The 22508-nt window shown below is 48.8% G+C and overlaps 1 protein-coding gene across 4 annotated transcripts in view; it reads left to right on the top strand.

Moving 5' to 3' along the window:
- Window positions 1-22508, top strand: part of GDPD2 (glycerophosphodiester phosphodiesterase domain containing 2) — a 423676-nt gene that overhangs the window by 70060 nt on the left and 331108 nt on the right. The window lies entirely within an intron of this gene.

Genomic DNA, 22508 nt, shown 5'->3' on the forward strand with positions numbered 1-22508 from the left:
TCTGATAGGCCACGGTGCCCATTCAATCACTACCAACGTTTATGTCACGGAAGATGGACAGGGCATGTTATTAGGTAGCAGGGCCGCTGAAGATTTGGGGGTTGTAAAGTTCGCGTTTGGAGTCCACCAGGAGTCAGTCCAACACATCTTGAAGGAATTTGCGAATGTATTTGAAGGGGTTGGGAAGTTCAAAGGCAAAGCGGTGCATCTACACATTGACCACACAGTACAACCGGTAGCCTTGCGCCACCGGCGGATAGCATTCCACCTGCATCCTCTAGTGGAGGAAGAGCTAAAAAAAATTAGAAGCAGCTAGCATAATTGAGAAGGTTTCGGGACCCACGCGGTGGGTCTCCCCAATCGTCGTCCCCAGACAACCAAAACAACCGGGCGCAGTGAGAATCTGCGTGGACATGAGGTTACCAAATGCTGCCATTAAGAGGGAACAGCACATCACCCCGACCATAGATGACCTCATTGGGGAGATGGCGGGAGCCTGCTGGTTCTCCAAGTTAGACCTGAGGTCCGGGTATCACCAGCTAGTACTGGACGACTCCTCTCGAAACATAACCACCTTCTCAACTCACGTGGGTCTCCGGAGATACAAGCGCCTGAGTTTTGGTGTATCAAGGGCGGCTGAGGTATTCCAGAATATGATACATGAATTGATCATGGACCTACCCGGAGTCATAAATGTCAGCGATGACAATATGGTGCACACCAAGACAATCCCGGAACATAACTCACGACTGACTCAGGTGCTTCGCCGTATCCAAGATGCTGGACTGACTCTCCACCGTGAGGTGCAAATTTCTAAAGACCAAACTACAGTTATTCGGATATACCTTCTTGGTGGAAGGAGTGAATCCGAATCCGGCAAAGGTTCGTGACATTAAGGCTGCTGTGGCCCCCACCAACGTCACGGAGGTCCGTAGTTTCCTCGGAATGGTAAACTATTGTGGGCGCTTCATTCGTGACCTCAAAACACCCAGCCGCTGAGGGAACTCGCAAAAGATTCCATGCCGTGGAAGTGGGACAAGGAGCAAAGGCCTTTAATGACATCAAGGAAGCGCTTTCAGAAGCAACTAAATTAGCTTTCTTCGATCCCCGGAAGATGACCCAGATCGCCGTTGATGCTGGCCCCACTGGACTGGGGGCTGTGCTTCTACAACGATGAGGCCCGGAAGAAGACTGGGCACCAGTAGCATTCGCCAGTCGGTCTCTCACGGACACGGAGCAAAGATACTCGCAAATCGAGAAAGAGGCCATTGCGATACACTGGGGCTGCCGTTGAGAGACCAAACTTTTTATAGTCCGGCAGCGCCAGGGAACAACGCTCTAAGCTCTCGGGTTCTCCTGCCTGGATTACCAATATAACAGAAACACGGGATTCTTCTAGATGGCATCAAAGATCGGTTTATTGGCTGCAGCCAGTAGCAGAGGTCCAACAAGTACCACACAAGTAGGTTGCGAGGAGACTGCTCAATAATACAAAGCAGGTCGCTCCTTTTTATACCCAAAATCATGCTTCAGGCAAACATTCTTTAAAGTGCAGTTGGTCGCACCCCATGTACCCAAAACAATACTTTATTATTGATGACAATCCCATGTGTCCGGCCTCTGGCTAAAACGTACGTTCTTCTGGGGTTGAAACCGGACCAGCCTAACATCCTCCTTTGAAGAGACCATCCACTCATAACAAACAAATGGTCACCTCCCCACCATAAACAGGTCATAAAGGAAGGAACAGAAACGGAGGAAAGAGATAGAAAGTAAGGTTGGGCAGGTGGGTGCGGGTCATATAAGTTTATACAACACTGGCCTTTGATCAAAACCTCGCTTAACTCGAGGGCAGGTACTGGTTTGGCAAGTTTTCGCCTCAGGCAATAGCGTCAGCTTTCGCCAGGTCATGAGTCAGCGCAAGGCCAAACTGGGGGGGTGGACGTGTCCTACAGAGTCAGGCTGCCTACAGTGAGGGCGATGCAAACAAAATGGATGCCGTGCACAAGATGGAACCCGTGTGTTCATTGACGAGATTTACTAATATGCAGCAAATTCATCGGGGAAGCGTGATGAAAACACTCGTACATACCAAACTCGCTATTTACGATATGCAGATACCAAAATTGTAACGGAACCATGATATAAACACACGGGTTCAGAATTTACAGAACCACAGACCCTCCTTTTGCCCTCACTTAGGCAATAACCCATTCTGAATCTGAGTCAATATCAATCTTCATCAGATCATCAGTATGTTGCTGAAGCATCATCTTACCTCTCTGTTCCTCCCGTGAAACAGGCGGACTGCGCACGCATACCGTAGCGCAAAGGCTACACAAGGCAGGACCACACTGCACACAGAGGCAACAAGTGAAAAGGATTGCTAGAGCCATACCACTGATCGTCAGAATTCTCCATCCCCACGTGGACAACAGTCCCCAGAACCAATCAGTTAACGACCAATCTCCTTCGGCCATATGTATAGACTCTGAGATCTTATGTAACCTGGAAATGGCCTTGTACACTGTTGGAGCATTGTCGGGTATGAAGACACAGCAGCTCGATTGGATCACTTTACATACTCCCCCTCGGTCAGCAAGTAGAACATCTGAAACCATACGGTTTTGTAATGTCATGAGGCGATCCGCTTGAAGCTCAGCTGTCAAATTACTAAGGGCACCAGCAGTTTCGTTCACGGTGGACTCAACCACTCGGGTTAGTTGTCTCAAATGCCTACTATTTACCATGGGTCCCCAGTACGGCAGGAATCCCTTAAAGAAATCCCCTGCTTCTTGACCCGCGGTGTCCTCCTTATTGAAGACACCTCTCACAACTCTCGTCTTGTGATAGTCAGCGGAAGCGGTATACGTAGGGGGCAACAGATAGGCAACAAAGCAAATGCCCGAAAAATCTGGGGGCAGCCATGTATAAGCCTGATTATGGCATACAAAGTACGTACCCTTAGCGGCCAAAAATGATGGGGAAGACTGCGACGGAAAAATGTACGTCTGAGTGCAAACACTCTTCCCTAGCTGAGCCCTCGGATTCGTACCATTTCCTTGCAGACAAAAATGACCTCGGTGGGGTACGACCCAAATCGGAGACGATCTCTTACGCTGTTTCCCACCCAGACTAATGCGGTATCCAGTTGCGTTCCACCCAGTGTAAGCTGATAACTCGTCCCTGGGAATAGACATATAGGCATTCACATCTCTGCTCATGTTCGCAATTCCCTTCACCAAGGCTAGATTCGAGTTATGTTTCACCGAACGCGGGGGACGCGGGGGATAGACTTCCAAAGCAAAAAGGAACATCGTCTGAAAAGCCCATGATGACCCGTTCTGACTAAAAGGTAGGACTAAGTAGGGGATACCCTTTCCCATTGTATGTGGCATCAACCCACACACCCAACAATTAGTGGTGGTGACTATTAATTGGTGTTGGTGAAGCAATTGGATGAACGAGTTGTTTGTGAATTCCAGTCTTCTAGTTTGTTCATGTTCAGGCAAGGGGTGAAAAGAGTGTATAGAAACAGTGGAAAACAAAGGAGTAGACGTAGGTTGTGGGGTAGGTGTGGATAGGAGCTGAAAAAGGAGGACAATCCCACCCACCAAAATTATCGAAATACTGAGTGTCAATAGGGTACTTTTAACTAGAAAACTCTTACTAAAAAACATTTTATCAGCTAATCCCATCAAACCAAGAAACTCCACCCTCTAACGAGCCGTCCGCGGCGGTTGGGTCTTCTGTGCTCAGGACTACGCCTACTAGCTCAAGGAACGCCCTTAAGACCAATAGAACCCCTGACCTTGTGTCAAGGAGCCTGTACTCCTGAGTCTTTGCACCGCGACCCTCCGGCTGAACCCGGGTGGCGGTTCGGAAAAAGGGAAAACAAAAAACAAGCAAGTTTCTTGGTTGGGAGAAATGTACACAAAAATCATTAAAAAAAATCAGTTCATGAGAGTTCGGGGACGTAGGTTATATCTGCTTCTTCCAGGTCGAGTATGGTCCGGAAAAAGTTCAGTAGCAGGAGTGTTCGGGTCTGTGAGTATTGGCAATGTTCCAGAGTCCGTAGGTGACGGCAATGTTCCAGATTGTTCAGTAGTGTCTGAAATGGTCACAGATTCATGTCCTTCAAATTGGGCATCAGAAAAAGGAATAAACTGAGGGATGGTTTCGGATTCGGAATTCCCCACACCCTCTCGAACCCAGGAATCAAAAGGTAAAGGGAGTGGTACTCGCTTTGTATGGGCAGCGTGTACCCAGTTTTTTTCTCCTTGAGCCGGACTGCAGTGCGGGTGGACAAAAGGACCATATACGGGCCAAGCCAGCGAGGTTGTAGATTTTCGGTCCTCTGAAAATTTTTGACCAAGACTAGGTCGCCTGGCTGCAACTTGTGGCCGGGATCTTCGGATGCCTTAGGTAAGCTCTCAACAACCTGCTGATGAATGATTCGCAATTTAGTAGTCAAATCAAATAAATAGTCAATCAACATTGGATGTTCTATGCTACTGAATTGTTTAGGTCTCGGGACACCCCAAATATTGGCAGGACGACCAAAAACTACCTCGTATGGGCTAAGCCCAACTCTTGAATGTGCGGTCGTCCTTATGGACAAAAGCGCCAAGGGCAGCGCGTCTGGCCATGATAATCCAGTACTCGCTTGAATTTTAGCCAGTTTTAGCTTCAGAGTGCCATTATAGCACTCAACAAGCCCCGCTGATTGGGGGTGATTTGCACTATGGAATTTCTGCCTGATCCCCAGACCAGCACACACTTTCTTCATTACCTCACCCACGAACTCACTTCCATTATCACTCCACACAATCTTTGGCAACCCATACCTGGGAAAAAATTCTTTGAGCAGGATTTTGGCAGTGGACAAAGCAGTGTTATCCTTTAACGGATAAGCTTCTACCCATTTTGAAAAGGCGCAAACTACGACAAGGACGTATTTCAAGTTGTTGCGTCTTTCCATGTGAATGAAGTCTAGCTGTAGGACCTCAAAGGGGCATGTAGGGGGAGCAAAGTGACCTGCAGGAGTCGGAGTTCCCTTACCAGGATTGTGCATCAAGCACACCATACAATTCTTCACCACATTCTCTGCACACTTAGAAATTCCAGAATTCTTCCACACTGGAGCTAGCACCTTGCAAATCCCTTTTACACTGATGTGCGACAGACCGTGTGCCATCGTTACTACTGCATGTACATACGCGTTTGGCAACATCCATCTCTGATGCTCGGACAAATCAATCCAACATCCAGTCGAATCCAATTTACCCGTGCTTTCTTTCCATACGTTCTTCTCACTCTCAGTAGCTTCAGCTTGAATCTGTTTCACACTTTCAATCGTATCTTCACACATTCCGGCTTCACTCATCCATCTCGCATTACTCGCAACATACATTCGACTCATCATGTTTCTCGCTGTTTCTTTCGCAACTTCATCCGCAAACGCATTCCCACGACCAACGTCATCTGTAATCTTTTGGTGCGCGCTGCATTTCACAATCGCAACTTGCTTCGGCAATGTAAGTGCTTCCAGAAGCTCATTCACCAACTGTCCATGCTGAATCTTTGTGCCATGGGACGTCAGGAATCCCCTTTCTCTCCACAGACGTCCAAAACTGTGCGCCACACCAAATGCATACTGACTATCAGTATACACATTCACTCTCTTTCCCTCAGACAAAACACACGCTCTTGTCAATGCAATCAGTTCTGCAGCTTGTGCGGAGTTGTGATTCACTCGTGCTGTTTCAACAATCGTGCTCAACGTCGTCACCGCATACGCAGCAGTCGTATCACTATTCGGCAACTTATAGCAAGATCCATCCACCCATAATGTACCATCCGGATCTGAAAAAGCGGTATTCTGTAAATCCACTCTTCCTTTTGTTTCTTCTTCCGTCCTCAGAAAACAATCATGCTCTACCTCATTCGCATTCATGGAAACCGGCAACAGTGTTGCGGGATTCAGCACATTGCACCTTTTTATGTGTATGTGACTAGCTAATAGTGTCAACTCATACCCTGACAATCTCGCACTCGTGAGGTGTTGTGTTTTAGTTCTGTTCATCAAGGTATCCACTGCATGTGGAACCAATACCAGCAGGTCATTGTCCATCACCAAACCAGCAGATTGTCGAATAGAGACTGCAGCTGCTGCTGTAGCTCTCAAACAACTCGGCAATGCTCTAGCTACCGGATCTAAAGTTGACGAGAAATACGCACATGGACGTTGTTTGTCACCAAATAACTGTGTCAAAACCGACAATGCACAACCTTCTCTCTCGTGAACGAACAATGTGAAGGGCTTACTGTAGTCGGGTGTACCCAACACAGGAGCCGAACAGAGTGCAGTACGTAACTCCGAAAAACTTTTCTGACACTCGTCAGACCAAGGAAGAGTATTGGGTGTATTTTTGCATGTCAGAGCCAACAAAGGTTTTGCTAACAAAGAAAAATTGGGGATCCACTGGCGACAGTATGACGTAATACCTAAAAACGCACGCACTTCTCTCTGTGTACTTGGTACAGTCATTTGTGCAATCGCTCTAATTCTTTCTGGGGTCAACTTCCTTCCCTCCTTTGATAAGAGATGACCTAAGTAGGTCACCTCTTGACAACAATACTGTAGTTTCGAAGGTGATACTTTATGGTTGTAGTCAGATAAATGGCGGAGCAAAGAAATCGTAGCTGTTTTACATATTTCCTCATTATCAGCTGCCACAAGAAGATCATCTACGTACTGAATGAGAGCAGCACCAGCCGGCAACACAAGAGTATCAAGCTGCATTTTTAGAGCCTGACTATAGATTGAGGGACTCTCACAATAACCTTGGGGAGCGCGCCGAAATCTGAAACTACGCCCACCTAATGAGAAGCCAAAGATATCTCTGCTTTCTTCAGCGATCGGGATGCTAAAGAAGGCATTCTTTAAGTCAATAACCGAAAACCAGGATGCTGAGGCAGGAATCAACGTCAGCAAGGCAGTTATGTCCGGTACCACAGGAAACTGTGGGATGACAATTTTGTTGACTTCGCGAAGATCTATCACAAAGCGGTACACGGGTGGCTGAGAAGAATCTGTACGTTTCATAATCGGTAAAACTGGACTGTTGCATACATTACCCCTAGTTTCCTCAATCACACCCTTCTCGATCAGATCATAAATGATCGCCAAAAGTGCTCGCTCACCATCACTCGAAATCTTATACTGAGGAATGCGTGGTAGTTTAACATTTGTTTTCAAAGTCACAACATATGGTGGGATCTCAAGGAGACCCACATCATTAGGACCATCAGCCCAAAGAGAATCAGGGAGACAGCGCAATTCCAGTGGAAGCTTATCTTTTGACACATACATTGGAGAAACCACTCTCCGTCCCAAGGTAAGATGTACTCCTGAGGGAGAACAATGCAGGGTCGCATATAATCTTTTCAACAAGTCTAGACCCAACAAATTTTCGCCGCAACCTGTCGTTAAGATCAGAGGAGCTTCCAATTCATAAGGCCCAATGGAAAGAGACAAAGGACTAGACACTGGATTATGAACCGGGGCGCCAGAAAATCCCACCGAGACATTAGTTAAGCCAGACAAAGGTGCGCCAGGAAGTTTAGAGTGCATGATAGAACTCTTAGCCGCACCAGTATCCAGAAGAAAGGGCTCTGTCACACCTAATGTAACTACAGAGACATAGGGCCCTTTTTGGTCTACTGGAACCGACACTACTCCCTCTCTTTGTCTATGGCTGTCCTAACAATCTGCATATTCTACTTTCTCATTATCGACATGATAATCGTCAGCATAGTACTGCTGAGATCTACCATCTTGCACATTCTGTCGATCAAAATAGTTCTGTGACTGTTGTGGTTGAGAAGAGCGCTCATTCTGAACAGGGGCACCACGTCCTCTACCCCTAGCTATCTGCTGAGAATTACCACGTCCCCTTGGAACAAAAGCACCATTCATACGTTGCCGTAAAGCAGGGCACTCACCTTTATAATGGCCCTCTTCTCTGCAATACGCACACTGATTCAAACCTAAGGGCTGTGTTTGATGGTAATAATCAAACCTGGGTGGCATTCGCTGATGCTGGGGCTGCTGTTGATACGCAGGGCGTTGCTGTACTTCAGGCTGGTTTGAACGGGGTGGATACGCTTGTTGTAACAGGACTTTAGTTTTCAGATCTTTCGTCTTTTTCTCTACCTTATCTTTCTCCTCCTTGTCTCTATTCTCATAATATTGAGCTGTAGCCAATATTTGAGCTGTAGATGAAACTGCCCAAGAACTCTCGGAATCTTTTAACTTATGGCTCAATTCAGGAAGTAAGTTGAAAACGAATTTGTCTACAAATAACCGTTGACCACCCTCAGAGCTCATATCTTGACCACTATGGTCTATGAAAGTTTCTTCAAACCTCGTGAAGAAATCAGAGACACTTTCATCCTTCTTCTGTTTGCAGGCAGCTAACTTATCCCAATTAACCTTCAGCGCGGGCATTAGAGTTTTCATGAGAGTAATTATCCTACCTGGCAAATCCGTCACTAACTGTTCTGGCTTCGCACCGCCCACTTGTCTACCATCCGCTAAAGCAATGTTGTCCCACGTATCACCCAGTTCTGCTACATGATTTTCATGCCGAATTTTTGCCCAAATAGGCTGTGGTACTACATTGCCAAACAGCATATCAACATCAGCCAAGTTCAGTACGCAGGCTTCTACTGTCTGCAATAGCTCTTTATAATACCCTGCAGGATTCTTGCGGGGATCAGGTAAAGTCTGCTTAAGAGTCAATACTTCCGATCGTTTCCATGGGACATGTATCCATACGCGCTGGAAGTGTGGTAAAACAGGAGGTTTAGCATTTGCATCTCCCTCTCGCCAAACTGGAGGAACCTCTCTCATAGGATACTGCCTAGCTTTCATCCCAACTGAATGATCAGGTTTAAACAAAGTTCTCGGCGGCAGAGCAGACCTATACGAAAGAAGTATTACTACCGCATTTTTAACTTCAGAACCCACAATCACACCTTTAGCAAACTTGCTCCGTAGCTCAGACAACTCCTCGGGGACTGTATCTAACTCATCACTATCCCAATCTTCTTTAAGGAAAGCACACATAATTTCAAACTCATATCTTTGCGTAGGCTCGTCCCACTGCAGAAACGTATCCAATACCACCTGCGGACTATATTTGGCCGGTTTAGAAATCCACCTACGAGCTAACAAATCCAACACTTCTCGCTCCTGAAAATTAGGGAGCTGACTACGTCTCTGTCGACTGTCAGAAACGGCGTTCGTAGTTAACGAACTAAACAAAGGAGTCAGAAAATTAGCGACAGTGTCAGCTACTCGCCGACGAACAGAAGGAGAGTCAGTCATAAGGACAGGAGAGAAAAAGTTCGGCAAAGTAGTGGGAGGCAGGACAGGCACAGGTAAAGAAGGTACAGGTGCAATAGGTAATCCGGGCTGAGGAGGTGCCGGAGGAACTTGGACAAACTGGGGAGCAGGAACGGGAACATGCAATTGCGGAGGAGCAACCTGTGGCAACATTGGTGCAGTAGCACCTTGTGCGTAAGGGGGAGGAGACTTTAACAAATAAGACATTAATGGATCCTTTTCAGAATCTTCCGCTACTTTTTCCAACAGAGGTGTTAATACTGGATAGCATCTATCGGTTGCCATATTATGCTGTCGTTCAGACACCTCAAGAGCCTTATCCTCTACATCATTTTTAAATTGCCTAGCAGCTTGCATAATAGATATGCCATTTACTTTTCTATCTTTCTTCGCTTGTTTAATCTCGCGTTGTCGGGCTTCTTTACGCCATAGGCGGAAAGAGTCAAACATTGCGGGTCTAGCCTTTTTCTTAAATAACTTTACTTCTAAATTATCTAAGACTTCTGTTTCAAAGCTTCCATTTTGGGGCCATCGCAAAACACCATCTTTCTTGGTGTAGCGGGCCCATATTTCATTATACGTGATTGGACCCACGCCATGCTTCGAGTAGAGCTCATACGTTGGAGTTCCAACTGGAGGTATCGGACACGAGTCCTCCAACCGGGAATCCCTGTTGCAACAAAAGACCAAATTACCAAAAATACTGCGGCTAGGCATCGTGCTCACTAACCCAGTTTCAAACTTCGAAGGCTTATCTTTACCGATATACTCGTAAATGTACGAGACCCTCGGTTTTTGGAAATTGCAATTGCCAAATAAAACTAAGGACCCAAACTAAGTTACCAAAGACCAAGTTACCAAAGACCAAACCAATAAGCAAAGGACCAATGCAAACCAGGCAAACCAAGGTGTTTAAACCAAGGTACCAAAGAACAAGACCAAATACAAACCAAGGTATTTAAACCAAGGGACCAAAGAACTAAGGACTGGGTGCGACCCACTTTATACTTAACTCAATTTATTTATGATCGATGACGTCATCTGAAGATCACCCGTCTAGTGTTTCGCCGTCCAAAGAATTATGAATGGGTCCAAGGCAGGGCGACAGTCAGGGCAGCAGTCCTTCGTAGCCGTCTGGAAGAGGGAACCTCGCAGAAAAAGACCTTCGGACCACTTTTGCGACATACAGGGATCGATGAAGTGGGAGATCTCTTCCTCCGGAATTTTCTTACGAAGCCCCACACGATCTTCAAGCTTGGACCGGTACCGCTGATATCGCCCCACGTTGGGCGCCAACTGAGAGACCAAACTTTTTATAGTCCGGCAGCGCCAGGGAACAACGCTCTAAGCTCTCGGGTTCTCCTGCCTGGATTACCAATATAACAGAAACACGGGATTCTTCTAGATGGCATCAAAGATCGGTTTATTGGCTGCAGCCAGTAGCAGAGGTCCAACAAGTACCACACAAGTAGGTTGCGAGGAGACTGCTCAATAATACAAAGCAGGTCGCTCCTTTTTATACCCAAAATCATGCTTCAGGCAAACATTCTTTAAAGTGCAGTTGGTCGCACCCCATGTACCCAAAACAATACTTTATTATTGATGACAATCCCATGTGTCCGGCCTCTGGCTAAAACGTACGTTCTTCTGGGGTTGAAACCGGACCAGCCTAACATCCTCCTTTGAAGAGACCGTCCACTCATAACAAACAAATGGTCACCTCCCCACCATAAACAGGTCATAAAGGAAGGAACAGAAACGGAGGAAAGAGATAGAAAGTAAGGTTGGGCAGGTGGGTGCGGGTCATATAAGTTTATACAACACTGGCCTTTGATCAAAACCTCGCTTAACTCGAGGGCAGGTACTGGTTTGGCAAGTTTTCGCCTCAGGCAATAGCGTCAGCTTTCGCCAGGTCATGAGTCAGCGCAAGGCCAAACTGGGGGGGTGGACGTGTCCTACAGAGTCAGGCTGCCTACAGTGAGGGCGATGCAAACAAAATGGATGCCGTGCACAAGATGGAACCCGTGTGTTCATTGACGAGATTTACTAATATGCAGCAAATTCATCGGGGAAGCGTGATGAAAACACTCGTACATACCAAACTCGCTATTTACGATATGCAGATACCAAAATTGTAACGGAACCATGATATAAACACACGGGTTCAGAATTTACGGAACCACACCGTCACTTTCACCTATATGTGTATGGCAAGCCACTCGTGGTAGTGACTGACCATAAACCTCTAGTAGCTCTGTTCTCGGGGACACCCTCCAAGCCGCCGCCCCGAATTGAGAAATGGATGCTGCAGCTCCAAAATTATAACTGCAGGGTGGAGTATCAGCCGGGGTCCCGGAATCCCGCGGACTACCTCTCGCGGCATCCGAGAGCTGCCACGGAACGGGAGCAAGAAGAGGCTGCTGACACAGGAATATGTGAGGTGTGTCATAGCCCGGTCCTGCCCCCTTCCTCTTTACATGAACGACCTGCGAACCGAGACGGACGACTGTCTGCAACGGGCCAAGGCAGCCCTGAAGCATGGTCACTGGCACCGAGCCAGAGAGGAGTGGAAAATTCTGACTGTAGAGGCCCAGCTGATCATGGACAGCCTATATCATGTCCGAGATGAGCTCACAGAAGACTCATCAGGATGCCTCCTGAGGGGACACTGACTGGTCATTCCGATGGCCCTCACGGCCCGGGTCGTTCAGCTAGCTCACATCGGACACCAGGGGATGGTCAAACTAAGTCACAACTATGGACCAAGGTCTGGTTTCCCCTCACGGACGAGCTGGTGGAGGCCACGGTTCGTTCTTGCCTGTCATGTCAAGTAACTGGGGACGCTCCCCGTCCTGCTCCCATTATTACAGAACCCAGGCCCTTGTTACCCTGGTCATGTGTCAGTTTGGATTTTGGCAGCCTGCCTGATGGCTGGCACCTATTTGTAGTCATTGATGACCATTCCAAATATCCTGAAGTCGAAATTGTGTCATCCCTCAGTGCTGCCGAGATGATTCCAAGCTTGAAAAAGTAATGGCAACCCATGGCCTTATCCAGGAGCTGAGGACGAACAATGGACTCCCTTTTCATGGGCAAGAACGACAACGTACCTCAAGTCCTTGAACATTCGACACAGGGGGATTACCCCAAGATGGCCCCAGGCCAATGGGGAAGTCAAAAGGTTCATGCAAACCTTGAACAAGGTAATAAGGATTGCCTCTGACAAAAGACAGTCCCTAGAGCTTGCTATCTTCACATTTCTACGGAGTTACCGTCAGACACCCCATACCACCACGGGAGTAGCTCCGGCGCATCTGCTCATGGGAAGAGTAGTCAATGACTCTATTCCACATCACCCACAATGGCGCCCCGAGGTACCTGATAACGTTCCAAGTGGATGCCCGACGTCTCCGAGCCCATGCTCAAGTTAGTAAGAAACGGTGTGCGAAACCCCGATGGTTTGCAAGAGGAGATATGGTACTACTAAAGAACCGGGTGATGAGCTGAAAATTCCGTCTGCCGTATGATAAGAGTCCATGGACTGTTGTGGGTGTCAAAGGCACCCGAATTACTGCGACGCAAGGAAGAGAGACTGTGACCAGAAACATGTCCTTCTTCAAGAAATACCAGCCACCATCTTCACTGCCCGAGGCTGTGGATCAAGAACGTCAGCTGGTGCCACCAGCAGAGGCCAGTGGAGACATAAGTCTTGGAGCATCACCCGCTAGGGATTGGAATGAAGGCCCAAGCGGTAACCCACCTCCGGATGGTGAGTCCAGAAATGAGATCTCCAGAGAAGAACTAGGTGACGCCGACAGTGAACGAGGTGTCATGCCGGCTGGTGTGGCTGTCCGAGAGGCCTTTGGGGCGTGGCCGAGTCCAGTACCGCCTGCGACAGAATCCTGAGCACAGTCGTCGGCTGAGAGACTATTTCACGTAAGACTGTTCTCAATTACATGTTTGAAATGTTGCTCCTGGCGAACTATTAGGTATTGACACTATCGGAACTGGTATGCCACTGAGATTGCTTATTTATTGTTTGTTTCATGTTTGTTGGGGTGGAACATGGTGTCGTGCCTGTGACGTAACAGGCATGCCACGTAGGGTCATGTGACCCATGTCTAATAAATGGGCGACGCTCGAGCGTACCAGTTAGGCGAACGACGAGAGTGACCCCCGACACTGCATCCAGGCTCCTGTGTTCATTGAGTGCCAGGCCACCGTAAAACCCTTGTGCAAACGCCCCCGTGAGGGCGGGAGCTACGCGGTCCCCACAACACAACACTCCGGGTCCTCCAGGCCTGGAAGAGAGGGGGGGGGGGGTTTACTAAACCGGCTGCTACGGTCCTTGGAGCCGACAGGCTGCAGTCTCACGCCTACTGCACACGGGTCCCGCCCTCCTCGAAGGGAGGTCGAGGGGCAGTGAATGGCCTCTTTGTGGGCTTGGGTTCTGTGTGTGCACTGAACCGTCTCTGCTACCCATAGAGAGCGCAGGGCACGACTACGGTGGCCCACAAAATGTGCTCGCCTCCCCGAGTCAGTCACAGGGACCTAGGACGGCGGAGCAGCCGTGGCAGCCCTCGCTGCAGGCCCGTGTCCAAGGCGAGCGGCATCGGGGTATTTAAAGGGACAGGGCCAGGGGTACACTTTGAAATCTGCCCCGCGCCTGCTGGACCTCCTAGGGCTGGTGGTCGATGATGTACTTTAGTGCAAGCACCCTCTTTATCTTAAAATACATATTTAGACTGCTTCTTTGCAGTTTTCTTCTTTTAGCAGATGAGGGAGTTGTAAGTAGAGTGATGCCCAGGGTCACACAACGTAAGGTGGGGGAAAGGGCAATCTGGGATTTGAACTCGAGCCCCGACGTAGAGAGTATTTAAGGTAGCCGCAGCTGTGCTGGCGATGGACGTGTCATTGCTCCTAGAGCTACAGTCTCGCCGCCCACATACCTTATGCTTACATTAGACACGTGCAGTATTCCGCCCCGGGGCCGTGAGTGGTGCGCCTCGGCAGGGCCGGCGCGCAGTTCATGCTTCGTTCCCAGCGCTTCTCAGCAGGCACAGACGGTGGTGCTGCTGCTCTGGGGGCGAGGCAGTACTGCATGCCCGGGTCGAGGGGGTGGGCCAGGCCCACCCAAACATGAGCCTTGGCCCGTGCAGTGACGGCTTGAAGGCCAATAGAAATTGGCCTCTTTCATTTATGCTTCCTGTTCTGGGAGTTGTGATTGGGCTTGGGCTCTCTCTCACAGGCACCCCCAGTCACGCATCTCCTTTTAGAAAGGTGGGCTGCAGGTACAATAGGGGCATGGCAAAGGGAATACATTATTTCTTTGGCACTGGCTGCTTGGATATTTACTTCTTTTCAGTGCTGGAGAAAATCCATTTATCTCGATTCACCTTTCGTGACCCCTGCACCTACCTATCAGATCGGGCTCTGAGGCAGACTTTTATGAACCAAGTAGGAAAGAGTGTGTGACTATTTGTTGTTATTAGTAAAACCTGCACAGGCCAGCAAGGCACATACTTTGTGTGTGCTTCATTTAAATCGTTTTTATCATTATCAAGGCCATGGATGCAAGACCACAATAAAAAATGTCCAGATAACTGGTGATTAATGATCCTGCTGGAGAGCAATCATTTGTCTGTTGGTAGTTTTGAAATGCAGATAAGCTGTATTTTATGTGGATAGCTCAGTCGGTTACTGCCTTTGTCACAGAGATTCTTGTGTTAATTGCAGTTCAAAAGTTATAATCCTTACATAGGACAGTGACCTATGAAGTGTCATCAAACAAACCTGAACGATATAGTTAGAACTTCACTTTTTTATTTTTGTGTTGTAATATAGTTAGAACTCCCCAGTCTTTCATTATTATAATGTTGCTAAAAAGAGTTCATTTGGGCAGATATACATTTTTATTAGTAAAGCCAACCCCAACCACTGGGGTATGCTTTACATCCTGAGTTTGTGCTTCTCCAGACCAAACCCTCTTAAAATTTAATGCCTACCAGTACGGATGACATGTGATATCTACACCTTATAATCCTCATTGGCTTATGTGACATTCCTTATAGACTGATCTACATACCTGTATGATTTATTATCTCTGTATAATGTGTGCGTGATGTAAAGTACTGTGGCACCCTACACTGGTGTGAGTAGCGCTATACAACAAATGAAATGCATATGAGAGAGTGGCTACGGAGAGATGAAGGGCACTGTTGGAGGGTGGTAGTGAGGGAGTCTGAGGAGGAGGTAATGAGGGGGAGGGGCTACAGAGAGATGAAGGGCACTGTTGGAGGGTGGCAGTGAGGGAATCTGAGGAGGTGGTCATGAGGTGGAGGGGGGAGCTACGGAGAGATGAAGGGCACTGTTGGAGGGTGGCAGTGAGAGAATCTGAGGAGGTGGTCATGAGGTGGAGGGGGGGGAGCTACGGAGAGATGAAGGGTACTGTTGGAGGGTGGCAGTGAGGGAATCTGAGGAGGTGGTCATGAGGTGGAGGAGGGGAGCTACGGAGAGATGAAGGGCACGGTTAGAGGGTGGTAGTGAGGGAATCCGAGGAGGTGGTCATGAGGTGGAGGGGAGGAGCTACGGAGAGATGAAGGGCACTGTTGGAGGGTGGTAGTGAGGGAATCCGAGTATGTGGTCATGAGGTGGAGGGGAGGAGCTACGGAGAGATGAAGGGCACTGTTAGAGGGTGGTAGTGAGGGAATCCGAGGAGGTGGTCATGAGGTGGAGGGGAGGAGCTACGGAGAGATGAAGGGCACTGTTGGAGGGTGGCAGTGAGGGAATCTGAGGAGGTGGTCATGGGTGGAGGGGGAGCTACGGAGAGATGAAGGGCACTGTTGGAGGGTGGCAGTGAGGGAGTCTGAGGAGGAGGTAATGAGGGGGAGGGGCTACGTAGAGATGAACGGCACTGTTGGAGGGTGGCAGTGAGGGAGTCTGAGGAGAGATGAAGGGCACTGTTGGAGGGTGGCAGTGAGGGAGTCTGAGGAGAGATGAAGGGCACTGTTGGAGGGTGGCAGTGAGGGAATCTGAGGAGGTGGTCATGAGGTGGAGGGGGGATCTACGGAGAGATGGACACTGTTGGAGGGTGGTAGTGAGGGAGTCTGAGGAGGAGGTAATGAGGGGGAGGGGCTACGGAGAGATGAAGGGCACTGTTGGAGGGTGGCAGTGAGGGAGTCTGAGGAGGAGGTAATGAGGGGGAGGGGCTACGGAGAGATGAAGGGCACTGTTGCAGGGTGGTTGTAATGGTCTACTCCATACAGGAACGGTGTCAGGGTATATCTTGCTGCCCAGACTACCAGTGTTTCTTCTAAGTAGATCAAAGAATATTCAGTATAATTTCAAACAGTCAATGCCCACCTCCCGAAACCAGACACCTATTATGGTTTCAAATACAACATGGAAGCACATACATTGAGAGAGGCATTGATACAAAAGCAACAATTCGTAGGTTTTAATCCCACATATGATGGAAGACAATGATGACATGAAAAGGTCAGTCTTTCACTAGAAGATGTTGTAGATCCTTTTATTCATTTATTAAATACACAACAGCCAACGCGTTTCACCCGTTGCGGGCTTCTTCAGGGCAACAAAATAGTTTACACAGTCCAGAAAGGGAATTCCAAATGATGTATGCCCAATTAGGGCGGCACTTTCTGATCGTGTTTGATCTCAATCGCAGAGTCTGAGAAACGTTATATTTAATGTGCAAATAGACTGTAGTCACTATCCCATTCAAGGAACAGGGCGTATTGGGTGTTGTGCGCTCAATCGCCGGCCTTATCACGCGGCCATCCGGCAAACTCGTGTCACTTTCCTGAAACATTTGAAGTGACATGAGTTTGCCGGATGGCCGCAACTTTCGCACGTCCGTTAAAGCTTACCCTGTCATGGCCTTCCTGTTTTTGTTTATCTAATTAGCAGTCGGGTCAGTAGGGCAACTGTGGAACATAATTTAAAGTGCGTGCTAATTATATTTACTGATATATTCAACGTTGTAGGTTTGAAAGTGATTTTCATTAATGGTTTTTTTCCGGGAATAATGAACGAGGAGCTGGATGGTGGCTGATATGGGGCTGGCTAATCGGGCCTGCAAGTACTTGTGTTCAATCCTGACCAGCTGGAATTTGAGGGTTTGCACTGAGGTCCAGACATTGCTCTTACTTTCAAATAACTCTCCACATCTCTGTATACACATAGAAACGATCCGTTGTATCATGGTGACTGTTTGCAAGTATATATGATGTAATCTAGGGCATGTAGGCTACCTCCAGTAGCCACAAATTGGGCCCGCAGTGGCCCACCCGAATGAACCCTTGGCCCACCCAAATAAAAATTGCTGGAGCCTGCAGTACTGTTACCTCGAACACAGGCTGTCAATTAGTCAGTGGGATGGTGTCAGCTTCTCCCTGCAGGACGGTCTTATCTCTGATTGGACAGTACCTGCATGACCAGGCACTGCTGGTGGGATGGAAATAAGCTCTTTTCAGCAGAGCTTATGTATTACAGTACTGGTACTTCTCAGGAGGGCTGATGCACTGCAGTAATGGTACTTATCGGGAGGGCTGATGCACTGCAGCATTGGTACTTCTCAGGATGGCTGATGCACGGCAGTACTGGTACTTAGGAGGGCTGATGCACTGCAGTACTGGTACTTCTCAGGATGGCTGATGCACAGCAGTACTGGTACTTAGGAGGGCTGATGCACTGCAGTACTGGTACTTCTCGGGAAGACTGATGCACTACAGTACTGATGCTTCTCAGGAGGGCTGATGCACTGAAGTACTGGTACTTCTCAGTAGAGCTGTTGTACTGCAGTGCTGGCACTTCTCAGGAGGGCTGATGCACTGCAGTACTGGCACTTCCCAGGAGGGCTGATGCACTACAGTACTGATACTTAGGAGGGCTGATGCGCTGCAGTACTGATACTTCTCTCAGGAGGGCTGATGTACTGACTGCAGTGCTACCACTTCTCGGGAGGGCTGATGTACTGCAGTACTGGTACTTCTCAGGAGGGCTGATGCACTGCAGTACTGGTACTTCTCAGGAGGGCTGATGCACTGCAGTACTGGTACTTAGGAGGGCTGATGCACTGCAGTACTGGTACTTCTCAGGAGGGCTGATGCACTGCAGTACTGTTTCTCAGGAGGGCTGATGCACTGCAGTACTGATACTTCTCAGTAGGGCTGATGCACTGCAGTGCTGGCACTTCTCAGGAGGGCTGATGCACTACAGTACTGGAACTTCTCAGGAAGGCTGATGCATTACAGTACTGGTACTTCTCGAGAGGGCTGATGTACTGCAGTACTGTTACTTAGGAGGGCTGATGCACTGCAGTACTGGTACTTCTCAGGAGGGATGATGCACTGCAGTACTTGCACTTCTCTGGAGGGCTGATGCACTACGTTACTGATACTTCTAAGGAGAGCTGATGCACTACAGTACTGATACTTCTCGGCAAGGCTGATGCACTACAGTACTGATACTTCTCGGGAGGGCTGATGTACTGCAGTACTGGTACTTCTCAGGAGGGCTGATGCGCTGCAGTACAGGTACTTCTCGGGAGGGCTGATGTACTGCAGGAGGGCTGATGCACTGCAGTACTGGCACTTCTCAGGAGGGCTGATGCACTACAGTACTGATGCTTCTCAGGAGGGCTGATGCACTACAGTACTGGCACTTCTCAGGAGGGCTGATGCACTACAGTACTGATACTTCTCAGGAGGGCTGATGCACTACAGGACTGGTACTTCTCAGCGGGGCTGATGCACTGCAGTGCTGGCACTTCTCAGGAGGGCTGATGAACTACAGTACTGATACTTAGGAGGGCTGATGCGCTGCAGTACTGATACTTCTCAGGAGGGCTGATGTACTGACTGCAGTGCTGGCACTTCTCAGGAGGGCTGTTGCACTACAGTACTGGCACTTCTCAGGAAGGCTGATGCATTACAGTACTGGTACTTCTCGGGAGGGCTGATGTACTGCAATACTGGTATTTCTCAGGAGGGCTGATGCACTGCAGTACTGGTACTTAGGAGGGCTGATGCACTGCAGTACTGTTACTTAGGAGGGCTGATGCACTGCAGTACTGATACTTCTCAGGAGGGCTGATGCACTGCAGTACTGATACTTCTCAGTAGGGCTGATGGACTGCAGTGCTGGCACTTCTCAGGAGGGCTGATGCACTACAGTACTGGAACTTCTCAGGAAGGCTGATGCAATACAGTACTGGTACTTCTCGGGAGGGCTGATGTACTGCAGTACTGGTACTTCTCGGGAGGGCTGATGTACTGCAGGAGGGCTGATGCACTGCAGTACTGGTACTTCTCGGGAGGGCTGATGCACTGCATTACTTATACTTCTCAGGAGGGCTGATGTACTGCAGTACTGGTACTTCGCAGCTGGGCTGATGCACTACAGTACTAGTACTACTCAGGAGGGCTGATGCACTGCAGTACAAGTACTTCTCGGGAGGGCTGATGTACTGCAGGAGGGCTGATGCACTACAGTACTGATACTTCTCAGGAGGGCTGATGTACTGCAGTACTGGCACTTCTCAGGAGGGCTGATGCACTACAGTACTGGCACTTCTCAGGAGGGCTGATGCACTACAGTACTGGCACGTCTCAGGAGGGCTGATGCACTACAGTACTGGTACTTCTCAGCGGGGCTGATGCACTACATTACTGGCACTTCTCAGGAGGGCTGATGCACTACAGTACTGATGCTTAGAAGGGCTGATGCACTACAGTATTGATGCTTCTCTGAAGGGCTGATGCACTGCAGTACTGATACTTAGAAGGGCTGATGCACTACAGTATTGATGCTTCTCAGAAGGGCTGATGCACTGCAGTACTGGCATTTCTCAGGAGGGCTGATACACTACAGTACTGATACTTCTCAGGAGGGCTGATGTACTGCAGTACTGATATGTCTCAGGAGGGCTGATGCACTGCAGTACTGGCACTTCTCAGGAGGGCTGATGCACTGCAGTACTGGTACTTAGGAGGGCTGATGCACTGCAGTACTGGTACTTCTCAGGAGGGCTGATGCACTGCAGTACTGGCACTTCTCAGGAGGGCTGATGCACTACAGTACTGATACTTCTCAGGAGGGCTGATGTACTGCAGTACTGATACTTCTCAGGAGGGCTGATGCAGTGCAGTACTGGCACTTCTCTGGAGGGCTAATGCACTACAGTACTGGCACTTCTCAGGAAGGCTGAGGCACCTCAGTACTGGTACTTCTCGGGAAGACTGATGCACTACAGTACTGATGCTTCTCAGGAGGGCTGATGCACTGAAGTACTGGTACTTCTCAGTAGAGCTGTTGTACTGCAGTGCTGGCACTTCTCAGGAGGGCTGATGCACTGCAGTACTGGCACTTCCCAGGAGGGCTGATGAACTACAGTACTGATACTTAGGAGGGCTGATGCGCTGCAGTACTGATACTTCTCAGGAGGGCTGATGTACTGACTGCAGTGCTGGCACTTCTCAGGAGGGCTGTTGCACTACAGTACTGGCACTTCTCAGGAAGGCTGATGCATTACAGTACTGGTACTTCTCGGGAGGGCTGATGTACTGCAGTACTGGTATTTCTCAGGAGGGCTGATGCACTGCAGTACTGGTACTTAGGAGGGCTGATGCACTGCAGTACTGTTACTTAGGAGGGCTGATGCACTGCAGTACTGATACTTCTCAGGAGGGCTGATGCACTGCAGTACTGATACTTCTCAGTAGGGCTGATGCACTGCAGTGCTGGCACTTCTCAGGAGGGCTGATGCACTACAGTACTGTAACTTCTCAGGAAGGCTGATGCAATACAGTACTGGTACTTCTCGGGAGGGCTGATGTACTGCAGTACTGGTACTTCTCGGGAGGGCTGATGTACTGCAGGAGGGCTGATGCACTGCAGTACTGGTACTTCTCGGGAGGGCTGATGCACTGCATTACTTATACTTCTCAGGAGGGCTGATGTACTGCAGTACTGGTACTTCTCAGCTGGGCTGATGCACTACAGTACTAGTACTACTCAGGAGGGCTGATGCACTGCAGTACAAGTACTTCTCGGGAGGGCTGATGTACTGCAGGAGGGCTGATGCACTACAGTACTGATACTTCTCAGGAGGGCTGATGTACTGCAGTACTGACACTTCTCAGGAGGGCTGATGCACTGCAGTACTGGCACTTTCTGGGAGAGCTGATGCACTGCAGTACAGGTACTTCTCAGCGGGGCAGATTCACTACAGCACTGATACTTCACGGGAGGGCTGATGTACCACAGTAATGGTACTTCTTAGCAGGGTTGATGTATCACAGTACTGGTACTTCTCATGAGAGCTGATGTACTACAGTAATGGTACTTCTCAGGAGAGCTGATGTACTACAGTACTGGCACTTCTCAGTGGGGCTGATGTACTACAGTACTGGTACTTCTCAGCTGGTGTAATGTAGTACAGTACTGGTGGTACTTATGAGGGTTAATGTACTACCAAAGAACAGTGTCAGTACTCACTGCAGGGCAGCTGTAATAGCAAAGGACATTACCCACTCCTCTGCGGGACTGCTGTACTAACAAAGGACAGTTTCCACACTTCTCAGTAGGGCTGCTCTACTAAGAAAGGAATATAACTGTACTTCTCAGCAGGGCTGCTGTACTAAGAAAGGACTGTACCTGTACTTCTCAGCAGAGCAGCAGTGCTAACAAAGGACAGTGTCCACGCCTCTAAGCAGTGCTGCTGTACTAACAAAGGACAGTCCCGCAATCCTCCACGGGGCTGCTGTTCTAGCAAAGGACTGTATCCATACTTATCAGTATGGCTGCTCGACTAACAAAGGTCCGTTTCCACACTTCTCACCAGGGCTGCTGCACTAACAAAGGGATGTACCTGTACTTCTCAGCAGAGCAGCTGTGCTAACAAAGGACAGTGTCCACGCCTCTAAGCAGTGCTGTTGTACTAACAAAGAACAGTAGCAACACTTCTCTGCTGTACTTATTTATGGTGGTACCATTACTTCTAGTTAGCTTACCTATGCTAGTAGTTGACGTCACTTCCGGGCGGTCTCCTTGCAAGGGACAGCAGCAGCACCGT

This window comes from Triturus cristatus, chromosome 5_2 (assembly GCF_964204655.1).
Source record: "Triturus cristatus chromosome 5_2, aTriCri1.1, whole genome shotgun sequence".
NCBI classification, from domain to species: Eukaryota; Metazoa; Chordata; class Amphibia; order Caudata; family Salamandridae; genus Triturus; species Triturus cristatus.